This window comes from Sminthopsis crassicaudata, chromosome 4, assembly GCF_048593235.1.
Source record: "Sminthopsis crassicaudata isolate SCR6 chromosome 4, ASM4859323v1, whole genome shotgun sequence".
In the NCBI taxonomy this organism is placed as follows: Eukaryota; Metazoa; Chordata; class Mammalia; order Dasyuromorphia; family Dasyuridae; genus Sminthopsis; species Sminthopsis crassicaudata.
The window spans coordinates 93,838,917-93,859,197 of NC_133620.1; positions in this window are offsets into that span (position 1 = coordinate 93,838,917).

The window sequence follows — 20,281 nt, forward strand, 5'->3', positions numbered from 1 at the left end:
ACAAAAAAAATGAGAAGCTGGAGAACAACGTCAAATACTTACTGGGAAAATCTATAGACCTGGAAAATAGATCTAGGAGAGATAATCTGCGGATTATTGGACTTCCAGAAAACTATGACCAAAAAAAGAGCCTAGATTCTATTTTACAGGAAATTATCAAAGAGAACTGTCCAGAGATAATAGAAACAGAAGGGAAAGTAGATGTGGAAAGAATTCATCGAACTCCTTCTGAAATAGACCCTAAAAAAAGAACACCACGGAATATTGTGGCTAAGCTGCAGAATTACCACACAAAGGAGAAAATCCTGCAAGCAGCTAGAAAAAAACAATTTAAATACCAAGGTGCCACAATAAGGGTCACCCAAGATCTGGCTGCCTCCACATTAAAAGATAGAAGGGCCTGGAACCTGATATTCCGAAAGGCAAAAGATCAAGGACTGCAACCAAGAATGAACTACCCAGCTAAGTTTAGCATCTTTTTCCATGGAAGAAGATGGTCATTCAATGAAACAGAGGAATTCTATATGTTTCTAAGAAAAAAACCAGACTTAAACAAAAAATTTGATCTACATCCACAAGACTGAAGAGAAACAGAAAAAGGTACACAGAACCCTTGAGAACTGTAACTCTGTTGTGGGTATATAAAAAATACTCAAGGATAATTTGATTTTACTGATATAAAAGAAAAAAAGGGGGGTGTGGTAAAGGGAAGGTGGTCGGTTCAGAAAAAGGGGAAGGAGTGATAAAAAGAGGGAAACTACATCCCAGGAAGAGACATAGAAAATACACCATATCTGAGGGAACTTAGTGAGGGGGAGAATCATTGTGTGAATCTTACTCTCATCAGAAGAGGCTCAAAGAGTAAATAATTAACATATTTGTTTTTCAGAGAATTTTCTCTCACCTCATTAAAAGGGGGGAGAGGAAAAGGGGAAAGGAAAAGGAGAATAAGTGAAGGGACTTGGAGGGAGGGGGGAGGGATCCTAAAAAAAAAAAAAAAAGAGGGAGGGTTGCGCGTCACAAGGGGGGTCTGTAAATTAAATATCGGGGAGGGGGATCAGGGGGGTCAAGGGAAAAAAGTATAATCTGGGGATAATACGATGGCAGGAAACACAGAATTAGTAATTTTAACTGTAAATGTAAATGGGATGAACGATCCCATCAAACGGAGACGGATAGCAGATTGGATCAAAAAGCAGAACCCTACAATATGTTGTCTACAGGAAACATACTTAAAGCAGGGAGATACATACAGAGTAAAGGTAAAAGGTTGGAACAGAGCCTATTATGCTTCAGGTAAAGCCAAAAAAGCAGGGGTAGCTATCCTTATCTCAGATCAAGCAAAAGCAGAAGTAGATCTCGTTAAAAAAGATAAGGAAGGAAACTATATCCTGCTGAAAGGTAGCATAAATAATGAAGCCATATCAATACTAAACATATATGCACCAAGTGGTATAGCATCTAACTTTCTAAAGGAAAAGTTAAGAGAACTGCAAGAAGAAATAGACAGTAAAACTATAATAGTGGGAGATCTCAACCTTGCACTCTCAGATTTAGACAAATCAAACCACAAAACAAACAAGAAAGAAATTAAAAAAGTAAATAGAACATTAGAAAAACTAGGTATGATAGACCTTTGGAGAAAACTGAATGGCAATAGGAAGGAATATACTTTCTTCTCAGCAGTTCATGGATCCTATACAAAAATTGACCATATATTAGGACATAAAGATCTCAAAATTAAATGTAGGAAGGCAGAAATAATAAATGCCTTCTTCTCAGATCACAATGCAATAAAAGCTACATTCAGTAAAAAGTTAGGGGTAAATAGACCAAAAAGTAATTGGAAACTGAATAATCTCATCTTAAAGAATGACTGGGTGAAAGAGCAAATTATAGAAGCAATTAACAATTTCACCCAAGATAATGATAATGATGAGACATCATATCAAAATCTTTGGGATGCAGCTAAAGCAGTAATAAGGGGAAATTTTATATCTTTAGAGGCTTATTTGAAGAAAATTGAGAAAGAGAAGATTAACGAATTGGGCTTACAACTTAAAAGGCTAGAAAAAGACCAAATTATAAACCCCCAACCAAAAATTAAACTCGAAATACAAAAATTAAAAGGAGAAATCAATAAAATTGAAAGTAAAAAAACTATTGAATTAATAAATAAAACCAAGAGTTGGTTTTATGAAAAAGCCAATAAAATAGATAAACCTTTGGTAAATTTGATCAAAAAAAAGAAAGAGGAAAATCAAATTGATAGTCTTACAAATGAAAAGGGGGATCTTTCCACCAATGAAGAGGAAATTAGAGAAATAATAAGGAGTTACTTTGCCCAACTTTATGCCAATAAATTTGATAACTTAAGTGAAATGGATGACTTTCTCCAAAAATATAGGCTCCCTAGATTAACAGAGGAGGAGATAAATTGCTTAAATAGTCCCATTTCAGAAAAAGAAATAGAACAAGCTATTAATCAACTCCCCAGGAAAAAATCCCCAGGGCCAGATGGATTCACATGTGAATTCTACCAAACATTTAAAGAACAATTAGCCCCAATGTTATATAAATTATTTGAAAAAATAGGGGATGAAGGAGTCCTACCAAACTCCTTTTATGACACAGACATGGTACTGATACCTAAACCTGGTAGATCGAAAACTGAGAAAGAAAATTATAGACCAATCTCCTTAATGAATATTGATGCTAAAATCTTAAATAAGATATTAGCAAAAAGACTTCAGAAAATCATCTCCAAGATAATACACTATGATCAAGTAGGATTTATTCCAGGAATGCAGGGCTGGTTTAATATTAGGAAAACTATTAATATAATTGACCATATTAATAATCAAATTAATAAGAACCATATGATCATCTCAATAGATGCAGAAAAAGCATTTGACAAAATCCAACATCCATTCCTACTAAAAACTCTTGAGAGTATAGGAATAAATGGATTATTCCTTAGAATAATCAGGAGTATATATTTAAGACCGTCAGTAAGCATAATATGCAATAGAAATAAACTGCAACCTTTCCCAGTAAGATCAGGAGTGAAACAAGGTTGCCCACTATCACCATTACTATTCAATATAGTACTAGAAACGGTAGCCTCGGCAATAAGAGCCGAGAAAGAGATTCAAGGAATTAGAGTAGGAAATGAGGAAATTAAACTATCACTTTTTGCAGATGACATGATGGTATACTTAGAGAACCCCAAAGACTCTGCTAAAAAGCTACTAGAAATAATTCAAAATTTCAGCAAAGTGGCAGGATACAAAATAAATCCACATAAATCCTCAGCATTTTTATATATCACCAACGAAATGCAACAGCAAGAGATACAAAGAGAAATTCCATTCCAAACAAATGTTGAGAGTATAAAATATTTGGGAATCCATCTACCAAAGAAAAGTCAGGAATTATATGAGAAAAATTACAAAACACTTGCCACAAAAATAAAATCAGATTTAAATAATTGGAAAGACATTCAGTGCTCTTGGATAGGCCGAGCGAATATAATAAAGATGACAATACTCCCCAAACTAATCTATTTATTTAGTGCTATACCAATCAGACTCCCAAGAAACTATTTTAATGACCTAGAAAAAATAACAACAAAATTCATATGGAAGAATAAAAGGTCAAGAATTGCAAGGGAACTAATGAAAAAAAACTCAGAGGAAGGTGGTCTAAGTGTACCTGATCTAAAGCTATATTATATAGCAGCAGTCACCAAAACCATTTGGTATTGGCTACGAAATAGACCGGTAGATCAGTGGAACAGATTAGATACAAAGGACAAAAAAGGGTACATCTATAGCAATCTAATCTTTGACAAACCCAAAGATTCCAACATTAGGGATAAAAATTCATTATTCGGAAAAAACTGTTGGGAAAACTGGAAATTAGTATGGCAGAAATTAGATATGGATCCACACTTAACACCATATACCAAGATAAGATCAAAATGGGTCCATGATTTAGGCATAAAGAGGGAGATAATAAATAGATTAGAGGAACAGAGGATAATCTACCTCTCAGACTTGTGGAGGAGGAAGGAATTTATGACCAGAGGAGAACTAGAGATCATTATTGATCACAAAATAGAAGATTTTGATTACATCAAACTAAAAAGTTTCTGTACAAATAATACTAATGCAAACAAGATTAGAAGGGAAGTAACAAATTGGGAAAATATTTTTAAAAACAAAGGTTCTGACAAAGGTCTCATTTCCAAAATATATAGAGAACTGACCATAATTTATAAGAAACCGAACCATTCTCCAATTGATAAATGGTCAAAGGATATGAACAGACAATTCTCAGAGGAAGAAATTGAAACTATATCCACTCACATGAAAGAGTGTTCCAAATCACTACTGATCAGAGAAATGCAAATTAAGACCACTCTGAGATACCACTACACACCTGTCAGATTGGCTAAGATGACAGGAACAAATAATGACAAATGTTGGAGGGGATGTGGGGAAATTGGGACACTAATACATTGCTGGTGGAGTTGTGAAAGAATCCAGCCATTCTGGAGAGCAATCTGGAATTATGCCCAAAAAGTTATCAAACTGTGCATACCCTTTGACCCAGCAGCGCTACTACTGGGATTATATCCCAAAGAAATACTAAAGAGCGGAAAGAGACATATATGTGCCAAAATGTTTGTGGCAGCTCTTTTTGTTGTAGCTAGAAACTGGAAGATGAATGGATGTCCATCAGTTGGAGAATGGTTGGGTAAATTGTGGTATATGAAGGTTATGGAATATTATTGCTCGGTAAGAAATGACCAGCAGGAGGAATATAGAGAGGCCTGGAGAGACTTAAATCAACTGATGCTGAGTGAAATGAGCAGAACCAGAAGATCACTGTACACTTCAACAACAATACTGTATGAGGATGTATTCTGATGGAAGTGGAAATCTTCAACATAAAGAAGATCCAACTCACTTCCAGTTGATCAATGATGGACAGGGGTAGCTGCACCCAGAGAAGAAACACTGGGAGGGGAATGAAAATTGTTAGCACTAATATCTGTCTGCCCAGGTTGCATGTACCTTCGGATTCTAATGTTTATTGTGCAACAAGAAAATGATATTCGCACACATGTATTGTACCTAGACTATATTGTAACACATGTAAAATGTATGGTATTGCCTGTCATCGGGGGGAGGGAATAGAGGGAGGGGGGGTAATTTGGAAAAATGAATACAAGGGATAATATTATAAAATATATATATATATATATATATATAAAATAAAAAAAAAAACAAATAAAAGGCTCAACCTAGTAAACTAGCAGAAACAAAAGCTAGAAGGGAAGAAATGTTGAAAAAAAAAGGAATTTAAAAACATTTAATGACACTCTTAAAAAAATATTGAATGGAAACTCTCTGTAAAAATGTAGAGCATTTCATGATTTGAAAAGCAACTTGTTTTTTGCTTTTGATCCAGCTGTTTGGTAGATCTATCTTCAGTCTCACATAAATATATATATTCACACTTACACCAAATCTGTTAAACACAACACACATTCTTCTTTATCTCATGCTTCCTGTGTTACAAATTAACTTTCCCTGACATACATAAAACTCAGACTGCTCTTCAGGTTGCAAGATTGAATGAATGAATCAGTAAAGAGAGAAGAGAAATGAATGATAAGTTTATTGGCACTGCTTTTGAATGTGTGTATGATTTATTTTGTAAAATTTACCATACAATATTGATGATTGGTAACATTGGTAAATAAACTGAATGATTTTTTTTGTGCTGGACAATCTCAGGTAGGACTGTACTGAGGAAAGTGACAGGTGCTATTATCCTCATTTTATAGATGATTTGGAAACTGAGGCAGGCAACAGTTCAGTGCATTGGCAAGACTCACACAGATGACAAATTTCTGAAGCCAAATCTGAACTTGGGTCTTTCTGACTCCAATGTTATATCTACTATGACTTATTGTGTCCAGAAACTATCTGTTCCCAAGAAGATAGTTATCATAATGGAATAATTATAGTTATATCTCACATTTATGTAATATAAGTATCTTTATAATTCATTTTATAGAAAAAAAAACTAGGGGTCGAAGATGTTAGCTGATTGATCTTTTATTAGAGAAATAGATACTAGTATGAGTGGCAGAATTTCATTATAGGTGAATTTAATTTTAAGACCTAGGATTTTTCTATTCCATCATGGAGTTTTTCCAGGCAATGATTGTCTAGAAATATGGTTTGTGAAAAGACAGGAAGAAGTGAGAACAGAACAGATACAGTAATCCTTAAAGTTGAGTAATACAATGTCTATTTATGTATAATTGAGTGTTGAATATACAGGTTTATTTCCCTTTATTTAATAGATACTTTCCTAAAAATGTTTGCAATTGAGTTGTGAGGTAAATCAATTTACCTTCTAAAAACACTGTGGCAAGCAGAAGGGGAAAATTATTTAAAAGTTCCTATAGTGAGTATTTTATGCTTTAAGGAATTCTTTTAGATTCAATTCAATAATCATTTATTAAATACTGGAAAGACCAGGTGTGTCCTTTGAAATATTCCTAAATTACCCATTTTCGGCTAACACTTAGGAACTCTTTTTCTGTGTTTGTCTCTGTCTTTATTTCTCTGTTTTACTCTGTTTCTGACTCTCTGTCTCTTTTTATCATTCTCTCTGTCTCTATACAGTTTTAACTTGTTATTTCATAGGCATAGAAAAATATTTTTAAAATAACATAATAAAGTATCTTTCTAAAACTAAAAGTAAACATCATATTCATCAGAAATACCTCAGAAACTTTTAAAAATACAAGAATAAAGAAATTACAATGATTTTAAACATTACTATTTGATACAATTCAGAAATACTTTAAAAACTTAAAAAATACAAGAATAACAAAATGACAATGATTTTAAACATTACTATTTGATATAATTCTGGGACTTCTAGCATTAATAACAAGACAAGAGAAAGAAATTAAAGGCCTAAAGATAAGTAAATAGGAGATAGAAACAGTTCTATTTAGGTATGACATTATGATTTCTTAGAAAATCCTAGGTAATCAGCAAAGATAGTAATTGCAATAAGAACTTCAGCAAAGTTTCAAGTTATAAAATAAATCCTTAAGATCAGCAATATTTCTACATAAAAAAAACCCTAAAAGACATTAGTAGCAAGAGAAGTTCCATCTGGAATGATTAAAAATACATAAAATATATGTGGACCAATCTATCAAAACACAAATAAAACTTAAATAGGTTCAATTACAAAGAGATCCAGCAAGAAAGGAAGGAAGAAAAGAAGAAAGGAAGGAAGAAATTTAAATAGCTAAAGGAACATCCAATTCTCCTGCTCAGGTTATATAAAAATATAAATACAAATACAAAAATGAAAATGTTACCATGCAATTATCAAAGAGATTCTTTATAAACTTAATAGAATAACAAAAAAATCAAACAAAATCCATTTAGAAAAATAAAACATCTAGAATATCAAGGGAAATGATGAAAAAATGAGGTAGGGTCCAAAGGGGGATAGCACTTCCAGGCCTCAAGCTATATTGTAAAGCAGCAATCATCAAAAGCATCTAGTATTGGTTATAAAATTGAGAAGTAGATCAATGGAACAGACTAGACAAGGAAGAATCTTTGTATTTAAGTTTGCTATTATCCAAGTGAATTATCTAAGATATATAAATGATTAGTCTACATATATATGTAGTATATGCATGTGTATATACATATAAATAGGCAGACACAGATAAATATCATATGAAATTTTTATTGATCTTTTCCTCTCTTCTTTTTTTTTTCTTTTCCTGTTTTTTCCCCCCCCAAATAACTCTTTGTTTTATGGAATGGGTTTCTCAAGGGGGAGATGTACTAGGGAAAAGATAGAAATATATTAAAAATTAATGAAACTTATTTTAAAATAAATTCAATAGCCCCATTAAAATTGTTATGTTTCCCCTGTATACAGGTACACAACAATAGCTGATGTTGGTGTTGTTCCTACTTTTTTTTGGTTATGGCATTTTTCATAGGAATATGGTCAACCCCCAAGTATCCAATGCCTTTCTGTTTCCTCATCAAGTTGTCTGCTCCAAATCTGATAATGCTCCCCCTCCTCCCAGAAGCTGGGGAAATGCTATGTGAAAGCTAACAGTCTGGTAAGATACTGTGTTTTGCAGGATCTATTTTTGGCACCATCAACTAATACAATAAATCAAGATGGAGCCTTGAGAATAGGTTATGTTGAGGTCCAGAAGCACACTAATCGTATAGCTATAACCTGAATTACAGAAAATATACTCAAGTATCAGAGCATAAACCAGAATTATCCAGTTATGCTGGCAAATAGTAGAAGCTTCATGTTAGGGATTAGGACCATTTAAAAAAAAATTGTAACTATGGAAAATCTTATGGTAGTTCTTGCTGCTTGGAGATGTGATTGTGTAAAAATGAATTTTAGATGCAACTATCTTTACCTTAATAGTATTTACAATAAAAAGAGTATTTTTAACAATAAAATACAAAGCATTTACAATAAAAATATTACTAGCTTCTAATCATGTTTGGGATGTTGTAGTCCCCCTCTCTAGAAATCGCTAGCCTATAAACTCTAGGTTCTTGCCATGTGGGACAATTGGCTAGAAGTTCCTTACTTCCCTTCACCACCACAGATTCTTTTTTTCAGGAAGGTATGGGATTATTCATTATGGCTGAATAAGAAGAATGGAGATTTAAAGTGAGAGGGCCTAAATTCTGGTTTGTCTCACAGGGAGTGAAATACAATCCAGATTAGGTTGTGTCCCAGCAAACTAGCCGTAGGCCTTGGTGGTCAATGAATTGCAGTGGCAACTTCCAAAGCTCTTAACAGATAGGACTCTATTGAATGTATGTGGGTCAGGGATGCATTTCCAGAGTGAGAAGCACTAGTAGGAATGCAAATCCTGTCACAGTTTCAGGACAGACTAGAGTGCTTGTGGTCACTCATAGCTCACAGGTCTAGAAAAGTCAGGTCAAGAAAGCAGGGACAAATTTGGAAGAACTTGAACCTTATTCTCTTTTGAATTCACTCAAAGAGGAAATAACATTTATTCTTACTTGGGTTTAATAGGAGGGGAAGGAAATTAGAAAAAGGGGAGGGGCTGATAGAAGTTGTATTGGAGGGGGCAGTGGATAGAAAGCAACATACTGTTGAGGAGGGATAGGGTGAAAGGGGAGAGAGACACAGAAACAGACAGAGAGACAGAGATGGAGAAGGTTAAGGGAGGAGAGGGAAGAAGGATAGAAGAAAACACACAGTAATAATGGCTATCCATGTGAATGGGATAAACTCACCCATAAAATGGAAGCAGATAGAATGAATTAAAAGCCAGTATCCTACAATAAGTTCTTTACACTTTGTAAGCAGAGACACACAAAGAAGAAAACTAAGAGGCTAGAACAGAAACTATTATGCTTAAAAAGCAGGGATAGCAATCATGATCTCAGACATAGCATAATCAAAAATAGATCACTACCAAATGGCATAGTATACAAACTCTTAAAGGTAAAGTTATATGAATTACAGGAGGAAATAGAAAATAAAACTATACTATTGAGCAACTTCAATTTTCCCTTCTCAGAATTAGAAAAATCTAACCAAAAATAAAGGAGGAGAAAGTTAAGGAGGAAAGTAGAATTTTGAAAAAGTTAGATATGATAGACCCCTAGAAAAATTAACTATGAATAGTAAAGAACATATCTTTTCTTAGGGGTATGTGGCATAAACATTTGACAATCAAATGAAGAAAAGGAGAAAATTGTCAATGCTCTTAAGGAGTTTACAATAAAATAGTTTGTTATTTCATATTCTAGGTGATTTTTAGGGAGATACATAGAACAGAGTAAAGTTTTCTGAGGACCTCATTTAGGGAAGTTGTGTAATTTAGTGTATGTGCTCCAGCAAGCTTCAGCCTCAAAGTCCAACAAGCCATGAAGCTACAATAGTCTCCAAATCATATTCTGCTAGAAATGCAAGTGATCATTTCTCACAAAGTCGAAGATTTCTAACATTGACTCTTGGAGAAGACAGTATAATCACCCAAGCTTGAGACATCATAAAAAGAAACAGTTAATGAAAAGAAAAATGCCAACAACCAATTTAAAACATTCTCAAAATCACCAATAATTGGATAATTGCAAATTAGACAGTTCTGAGATATTACTGGAAGTCAGCATGGTTCAATGGAAAGTTGATTTTGGAATCAGTGGACCTGGGTCCACTTCTTGGCTCTACTTCTTAATAGTAATATGATCCTGACCTAATCACCCAGTCTGTAGGGGACATTAGGTTCTCATTTATAAAATTAGTCAATTGGTCTACATGATTTCTAAGGTTCCTTTCAATTCTAAATTGATGATCCTATGACCTCACACCTATGAAACTGACAAAGTTGGTAACAGATGGAAAAATTCAATGTTGGCAGAAATTGAGTTATAAATTGGTCCAACCATTTTGGAAAACAATTTGGAATTGTACAAAAACAGTTAGAAAATGTTTAGCATCTTTGATTTCTATTGTTAGGAAGTTATTGATAGCAACAAAAAACCCATATGTATGATAATATTCATAATAGCACTATTTGTAAGTCAAAACAGTCAGAAAAAATCCTGTCTAATGAATAGAAAATAGCTTTTAAAACTATCCTATTGTTATGACAATATCATTGCAATCTAAGGAATGAAAAATGTAAAGAATTCTAAGAAATATGGAAAAAGCTGTGTGGAAGTGAAAGTCAGCAAAACAGAATCTAAAGACAAAAATTTAAAAAAAATCAATTGTTAATGAAGTTCCATATTAAAAGGTGCTAAAATTCATCTAAAACATTATACAACATTGACACTAATTAATAAAGCTCATATATTAAATTAAAATTTATAGGCATATTTCAAGCAACAGAAAAGAATATTCTAACTCTATAGGAAAATATGTTTATGATTTCTACTTTTTTATTATAAGTATAGCTTTTTATTTTTCAAAATACATGCAAAGATATTTTTCAAACATTCACCCTTGCAAAACCTTGTGTTCCAAATTTTTCTCCCTCCCTCCTCTCATCCCCCTTCCTTAAACAGTAAGTAATCCAATATAGGTTAAACATGCAATTTTTCTAAATATTTTTCCACATTTATCATACTGCACAAGAAAAATCAGATCCAAAGAGGAAAAATGAGAGAAAAAATAAGCAAGCAAACAACAACAATAAAAAGGTGAAAATACTATTTTGTAATCTATATTCAATCCCTCTGGATGCAGATGGTTCTCTCCATCACAAGTCTGTTGGAATTGGCCTAAATTACCTCATTGTTGAAAAGAGCCAAGTCCATCCAGTTGATCACATGCTTCCTACTTTTAGCAAATTTTAATGACCACATAAAATACTTGGTGCTTGAACATATACACTTATTCTTTGAAACAATATGAACAATGTAAGTTCTCTAAGAAAAATCAACACAACTTGAGTGAACTAATTATAGCAAATCAAGAACTGCTTTCCAAATTTTGTGTGATCTGAATTCATATGGCATGCATATTAATTGGACTTTGCTTAACATTTAAAGACAGAGGCACAGCAGTTGCTATTAATGCCTTTTATGCTGAAGACATAACTTTGATTTACCACATCAGTTAATGAAGTCTCCAAATAGTCAGGAAAAATGATGACTGACTGAGCCAACTTGGACTTATGATCTGCGTTACTTGATAAGCATCAACATTCTGGAAAATAATCAGGGAACTTGTTAATGACATGTTGGCAAGAGTGTATGAAAATTCCTAGCTTATGCCATTCTTTAATGGTTTAGGCTTTGATTCATCCAAATTGCTAGCTAATATTTAACTCTCTCCCTTAATGATTTTTAATAACATTAGTCATGGAACAGTGGGAAATGATTCGGCAAAGAATCATAAGATCTTGTTTCTAATGCTGACTCTCTCTTTAGCTAACTCTGTAACAAACCATTTAACCGGAGAGTTGGCATTGGTTATCTCTGGCTTCATCTTAGTCCTAAAACTCCATGATTTTTCTTATGCTTGGAGTAAGACTTGTGCCTAGAAATAATTTAGTGATTTTTTTTTTTTTTTTTTACAGAATCACACATTTCTTTTTCCTCAAAATAATTTATTTTAATTGGGTCACATGCTATGTCCATCTTTTATAATGAAGTAGAGAATTGAGGAAATTGTTCAGTTATTTAGGACCCCAACTACTTAAACTTGAAATATTTAGATGCTGATAATAGTATAAAAAATTTAGCCCCTACATTCAACCCCCCCCCCCCAACAAACAAACAAAAATCCCCCAAACCCTTGGGTTTATTTGAAGTGGTGATTTTTTAATTGTAAGCAACTCCATGTAATATATATCCCCTCTTTAATTATTTCATTGTTTTTTTAAAGCTCTTATTTTCAAATAAATCCCTTCTTCCTCCTCTATTCAAAATATCTTTTCCAGTAATGAAAATAAATTTTAAAAGAGAAAAGAAAATTATTTTAAAAATTTAACCAAATATTCATAAGGGTATATCCAATGCTTTATACCCATAGCTTCTCTGTAAATAAAAAGAAGTTACATTTTTTCACTTCATTTTCAGGGCCAGCTTTGGTCACAGTGATCACACAGAAGGCAATTATTTACTTTCCATTTTATATTATTATGGGCATTATGTGTATTTTTTCCAGGTTATATTTACTTCTACTTAGATCAATTGAGGTTTCTACTTATTATTTTTATAACAGAATAATCTTCTATTACCTTCATGTACCACAATTTATTTAGCCATTCCTCACTCAATGGGCATTTACTTTGTTTGACATTTTCTTTGCTACTACAAGAAGTATTGTTTTGATTATTTTGGTGTGTTTGGATCCTTCTCAATATATACTTAGGAATAGAATCTCTGAAACAAAGCATACCTACATCTTAGTTACTTTCTTAGCCTAATTCCAAATTACCTTCCAGAATTCTGAGACCAGTGCTTTGCCTTATTTTCTCATATCATCCACAACATCTCATATCATTTGAAATAATGATGATTACATATCACTTATGGAGAGTGGATCATACTATTTTAGAATTGCAAGGAAACTCAGAGGTAATTTAGTCCAACTACCTCATTTTAAAGATTAGGAAGTCAAGCCCCAAAATTGTGAAGTGACTTATTCAAGACCATACAACTAACAAGTAATCCAAGTTTGCCCACTTAGCAAGGTCACACATAATTTCAATGTAAGTTTTCAGAGCAGCCACCCAATGATCTCCTCACTACATTATGTTGTTTATTGCAAAATTAATAAAGAAAAAATATTGTATAGTTAATAAAGAATGTAAAAAAAGGGAAATAACATTATAGCTATTTCCTCCTCCAATAAAGACCTTATAATAGCTTCTATTTATCAATTATTCAATAGCAGCTGACTGTATTGACAAGATTCAGCTACTATTCTTTAACTCAGAGATTAAATATGTTGTTTACTAGCTATGCTTAATTTGATCCTTAAGGGATCAAATTCTTTTTTTTTTTTTTTTTCCACACTGACACAGGGATTTCAGAATCACAAAATCAAAACCACAATATTTTAGAACTGGAAAAAACCTCATTTAGGTTTTAGGCCACCTGAAATGTGAAGAAGGGGGGTCTAAGTGGCTCAGTGGATAGAGTGCTAGACCTGGAATCAGGAAGACCTGAGTTCAAATGTGTCCTAGGTCACTTAAAAGGAATCTGCAATATAACACATTGGATAAATTGTGTTTTCATGATTAAATTTGCTTTCAGCTAAATAATTAGTTAGATTTGCCTTAATGGCAGAAATTACCAAGTGGCCAAATCAATTTGAATATGATTTCTAAGGTCTCTTCTAGCAATCATGCTTTAAGATTGTAATTTATGATATGATCAACTGGCTTGCAAATGACTGGTGTAATATATCAGATCTATCCTCACTCACTTTGAGTTAGAACTCAGAGATATTTTGAAGTCTATTCCAACAATTCTTATGGTACCTTTATAGATTTCATTATTGGGGCATTTCTGAAAGTTACAACTTTCAGTTCTTTCACTTAACTGTCAAGGTTGAAAATACAATTGGAAGGAGTCTTTAGCAGGGAGTTGTGTCTTATATTAAAATGCATATGAAAGGTTCAGCATCTGGACTCTAGGGACAATGAACTGAAACGATTTTGGTTTGGCATGAAAATTCAAGGTTGGTTCCAAAGTTGATAAATTGCATTTGTCCATCCCTATTTTCATGAGGAATAGAAGTTTAAAGTTTTAATATTTAAGTTTTTCAATTGCCTTAAATAAAAAAATAAAAAAAAACCTCAATGAATCCTATTGGGAAAATTCACTGAATTAATAGACATTAGGAGAATACATTGCCATTGAGTTAATTAGTTTGAAGCTTTTAGCCAATCAAATCAATTAGTCAATCAGCAAGAAACCTTATTTATTTATTCAGGCTCTGAGGAATATACAATTATATTCCAAAGAAATGTAACATTTCCCTTAAGGATCACATATTTTTATTGGGGAAATGAGACAAATGAAGGGAAATTGTTAAGCTTTGTTTGTATTATAGGAGGTCATAAGGCAAGTGTATAAGTTAGTCTCAGGCTTTATGCAGAATCTTGTACTTGAAGCAGACCCAGAGGGCATCCTGGGCTTTTTCTTGGAGTTTTGTTCATCCAAATATGTTTTAGATCAGAGCAAATTTTAAACTGACCAAAGAGTAACATTTCATCTCTCTAGCAATCTTGACTATTTAGCAAATTACAGGAAATAATATATTAAACAGAAAAGTTTCTTTGAACAGCACAGATAGACTCTATAAAGTTCTTTTATGCTCCTATAGGAGAGCTTTCTAGGTCCAGGGGATCCATGAATTTGGTTAGGAAAAAAAAAATTACCTCTCATTCTTTTTTACTGTAACTAAAATTTTATATGACTTTCAATTATGAATGTGAGCCATAAATAATATGCTCAGAAAGGATTCAAAGGCCACATCATCCTGCAAAATAGATCCAAAAGACAAAAAAGTTCAAGGACCCCTGGGAGATGGAATGCTAGCACTCTGCCTGACACAGAATAGGTGCTTAATAAATATTTGCTGACTGACTGATTGCTACTGGCAAGCACACCACAAGCAAGAAAAAAAAAAAAAAAAAAAAAAAAACCGTTGTCAGCCGAGGAAGGAAGTGCAAAAATGTATAAAAAGTTGACACAGAGGGCAGCTAAGGGATACAGTGGGCAGACCATGGTCCCTGGGGTCAGGAGGACCTGAGTTCAAATGTGGCCTCAGATATTTGACACTTATTAGTTGGGTGACCCTGGGGAGGTAACAATCCAGTTGACTTGCAAAAAAAAAAGATGACCCAATAATTCAAAGATCATGGAGGCTAGAAACTTTCAGTGTTGAAGTAGTCCATAATCCTGGACTCTGTCTAATCCTTTGTTGGATTCTAATCCAAACTTTGTCAATAATTAACTCACTGGGTGAATTAGGCAAGTCTATGAATTAATAAACTGAAGACATCACTATTAAGATGCAGAATATTGGTATATTTAGTATTGTTCAAAATCATAATCAACTAAGTATCAATAAGAAGATTAATTGCTTTCAGGAGAGTCTATTTGAGAAGGTAGGGTGGTATAAAATGTAGTTTTGGAAAGATTTCCATTAGAATTATATAAAGTTTTCATGTTTTAAGGATTAACATGCAATAATTGGAAAATTGTACTACATAAATTATTTACTTTCCAGGGATATTTGATAGATGAATATTTAATATGTATAATGTTATTATTCTTTATTGTTATAATTATATTCACCTTTACTAAAATAAGTTATTCAAAATATATTATTTTCTTTGCTTCAAAGACTTTATTAGATAAGAGACAGCATATTGCATAAATGTTGAAATAATACTGATTATGTTCTTGCTTGAATCAGAATATTACTACAACAGAATTTTGAATTTTTTTTGGTTATGATAGTATAAAGTTTATCCGGATACTATCCTAACAATACCTTTCATTTGGGTAGGGTCATTTAACTTTTTTGTGATTTTTGGGTGCCTGTTATTTGGACTTCACAAGATCCTAGTGAAGTTAGGTTGGTTAAGTATTATAATTTTCTTTTGAGAAAGAATTCTCTAAGAATCAACACAGACTTGCTTAAAGTCATATAATCAGTATGTTTCTGACAAAGCATAGAATGGAATGAAAACCTTCTAGTCTCAAATGCTGGCTTCTATTCACTAGCCCATGGCCCACTTTCTGCTCTAAAATAGAATTCTATATCTTCTTCAATGCCTTTGATGATATATTTAGGAACTTCATAAAAAAAAAAAAAAAGATCTTTGAATAAGGTACAACAAATATCAATTTATACATCTAAACAAGCCTCACCATATCTATTGTAATAGTAAATTGGTTGGATTTGTATCCATGACTTTTAGAATGCTGTGATCAGATTGGCAGACCATGTACCATTTAAAAGATCATACTTTTGAGAGGGTCCAGTTAAGGATGACTGAATTATGCAATCTCTTGGCAAGACATGCTTTTTATGTTAATATTCTTCCTTTCTTAAAATACTTCTTTTTAATGACTTCTCTGAGTATATGTTGTATTCTCCTTCCTCTCTCCATTTAATGTGTGGTCCTTAAAGGTAGAGATAATTTCATGTTTGTTTTATGTTTATCTTTAGAACTTAGTATTTAGACTCAGCTAAAAGTGGGCAGTCTAGATTGGAGAAAGAGGTAATGGAAGTCCTTTCATTGAATGGCCTCATAGTGGATAGATTTTGATGGAGGTTATTTCTCAGGGTTGGGTTAGTCCAACTGTAAAAGTCAGTGAATGCATTGATATTTACTGAATAATACTTTTGAAAGGGTTCAATTTGGTACTACTTATAGTCTTCTAGGTAGGGCTGGAGGGTGGAGTACAAATATCCTCCAAAAGCATTCCTTTTCAGAAAGTTGGATCTGGAGCCTCCAGCTAACTCTCCACTTTCCATCTGTAGCTCTGCTTGGTTTGAATTCTATGGAACATGATGCTTCTGCACCAGGTACTCTTTGATTGTCCCTGTTTTCACCTTTGAGATATTTCAATCAATGGTGCTTTATAAAGATGATGTTCTCTGTTTTATCTATAGCACCATGATATAGTAGAAGGTCATATTTCTTGACTGTGTATTATATTACTCAAAGTTCTATTTATTTTAACTATATTGCATTTTTTAAACTATGAGCATGTCCAGTGTCCCATTTCAGAAATGTAGACTCTGGTGGATTTTTGTTTTACTTATAATTGTGAAGGATTTTATCTATATGTAAGCACAATAATGGTGAATAGCAGATTACTAGATTCAAATCCTCTATATTCTTAGCCTTGTTTCTATATCTTGCTTATGTCTGTGTAATATTAGTGTGGCCACATCTGTAACCGATAACATCTAACTGCTATAAAAATACCTTATGATTTTTAATAAATGATTTTTCTACTTATTGTAATAAGGAACAGATTGAAAGCTTTTCAGTATACTATTTCACTCTCCTCTAGATCTCCTTCTTAAGCTCACAGAGCTGAATGCAGTACCACAAATGTATGATCTAGGCAAAGTAGACTGTGACTTTTGCTTTCTTATACTTGTGATCTGTGCCTCTCAGTGTAGCCCAATGTCTCATTGCCATTTTGAGACTACTATTGTTATTGAATTTCTAGTTTGCTGAGACCCCAAGATCTTTTATCAGACAAACTGTTGGCTATGTATGATCTTTCCCTTTCTATTTCTGAAGTCAATCTTTTGGAAACAAATGTAAGAATTTAATATTATCCTTTTTAAATTTCTTAGATTTTTATTAAATCAGTCCAATTCTCTGACTTAGCAAGTTCTTTTAGGATCCTGTCTTCTACTGTGTTAGTTATCTTTCCCAGCTTTATATTATCTTCCAAGTGGGAATGGCAAGTAGAGTCACTGTCACATAGCTTTCCCATTTTTGCTCTAGTTAAAAACAGAATTGCTTTTATTACCCTGCTATAGGTGGGTTAGTGTCCTATACTCACCACTGATGCAGACTCAACTCATCCAGGACCACTAAGTAATCCCATTATTTGGGTCCCTTTTGGTAGTCACAGGGTGAGTTTTGACTCTCGTGTATGTTGGATTTGAGTGAGTCAGAGTTGTATAAAGTCATCAGTCTCATTCTCTCTTCCAGAGTTATCAAAGTCCAATAGTAAGGCAGAAGTCAAGATGATTGGTATTAGCCCAGGAGAGAGTGGATACATTTGGCATTTTTGATGACCAAGCTCTTATTTCATTTGCCTCCATGGCCATTGGGACGAATTGTTTTCATCTGGCCATTCTGTCTAGGGAAGTCTTCATATGCTTAGACACCATGATAACTCACCAATAGGTCTGATACCGATTGGTAATCTTCAATCTGTTTTAGCTCATCTGCTGAGATGGTTTACTGAAATGTGGCCACTGCACATGCTACAGCTTCTTGGAGCCATAGATGGGAATAGAGTGCCAGGTAGACACCAAATATAGATGAGCAACCCTGAAAAGGTTCAGTAACTCTTTATACCAGAGGTGTTATACTCCTCAAAGACTCACATGCCAAAAAATTTATTACCCCCAAAACTTTGTCAATGGAGAAAAAAGAAAAAGATCCACAACATTGGAATGAATGGACGGAAGAAGAAAAATGAGGATTCTAAGATGCTAGAGAAAAGACTCCCTTGAGTTGCTGCCAAAACTGTATTTAGGGGATCCCCTTGCCTCTTCAGCTTCATACAGTTTCACTTTTATCACTGCCAAGTCAACTCAGCCTTCCAGCTTTCAGTTGACTGAGGCCATCTATCACCAGGTGTCCCTCATCAGATGCTTTACCTGTTTCTGCTGTTTATGTATCAAAGCTAGCTCTGTATTTGGAGCTTTTTTTCTGTCTTGAAAGCATTTCTGCCATTTAAAAAACAAAACAAACAAACAAAAAAAAAAAACAACTAAACAAAACTATCCATTACTTCCCAAATAATATACAAACTTCTCAATGTGACAGGTAAAGAAGGGTTGAGCAGAGAATAAACATTTACATAGCCCTTACTACTAGTGAGCCAGGCACTGTTAAATGCATTTTTCAAAAAGTGAGGTATGGTAGGGACTATTATCTTCCTATTTTATACATGAGGAAACAAAAACAAACAGAGATTAAATAACTTGTTCAAGTCTTTCTACTGGACATTCACTATTAAAAAAGATTCTTAAGATATGTATTTATCACACTGACTTGCATTTCCTTCCTTTTTTTTTTTTTAATTATTCACTTAGATCTAACTTTTTCATAGCACCATTTGTGGGTTGGGTTTTTTTTTTGTTTTTTTTTTTTTGTTTGTTTACTTGCTTTTTTGGTAAAAATACTGGGATGGTTTGCCATTTCCTTTTCCAATTCATTTTACAGATGAGGAAACTGAGGCAAACAAGCTAAAGTGACTTATTCAGGGTCACATAGATAGTATCTGAGATCAGATTTAAACAATAGGAAGATGAGTTGTTCTGATTCCAGACCAGGCACTCATTCATTGCTCCACCTAGCTGCCACCGCTTGTCCCCTGGCAAGCATTTTGTATTGTCTCCATTGTTTGCATTTTCTTTTTTTTTAGAAATTACTTTAAATATATTTTGCATTTGCTTATTTGTTGACAAGCCAAAACCCTCCAATAGACTATGAACTCCCTATGGACAGGAACTATTTCCTTTTTGTATAGATTTAAGCATATCCATGTTTAATATATGTTTGTAGAGGGGAATGAAATTAAATTGAATACCAAAGGTCTTCTGCTGTAATCTTTTCATCATGAAGCTACCATGGTGGCTCTCACTGCTTACCTCAGGCTTCTTTTCTGCTTTCCAAAGTAGCTTTGCTCTACTACTTTCCCCTATTCCAGTCTCAGGTAAGAATTACATTAGATTCAGACCTCCCAGTCTGAATGCCTGGGGGTGAGGTGGGGTGGGCAGAGGGTGAGCTATTTTTAATACTCTTTTAGAACCGGCTCTTTTAGGGACCACCCAAGTCAAGTGCCTGGGAGCTATTAATCAAATTCTTTAGTCTGTCTTTTTCACTTACCACATAGTTCTGTTTAGGATGTGATTAAAAGGGCTGCTCTGGCCCTGGCTGCGAGACTTCCTCTTTGGTCTACTTTGAGGATCTCCA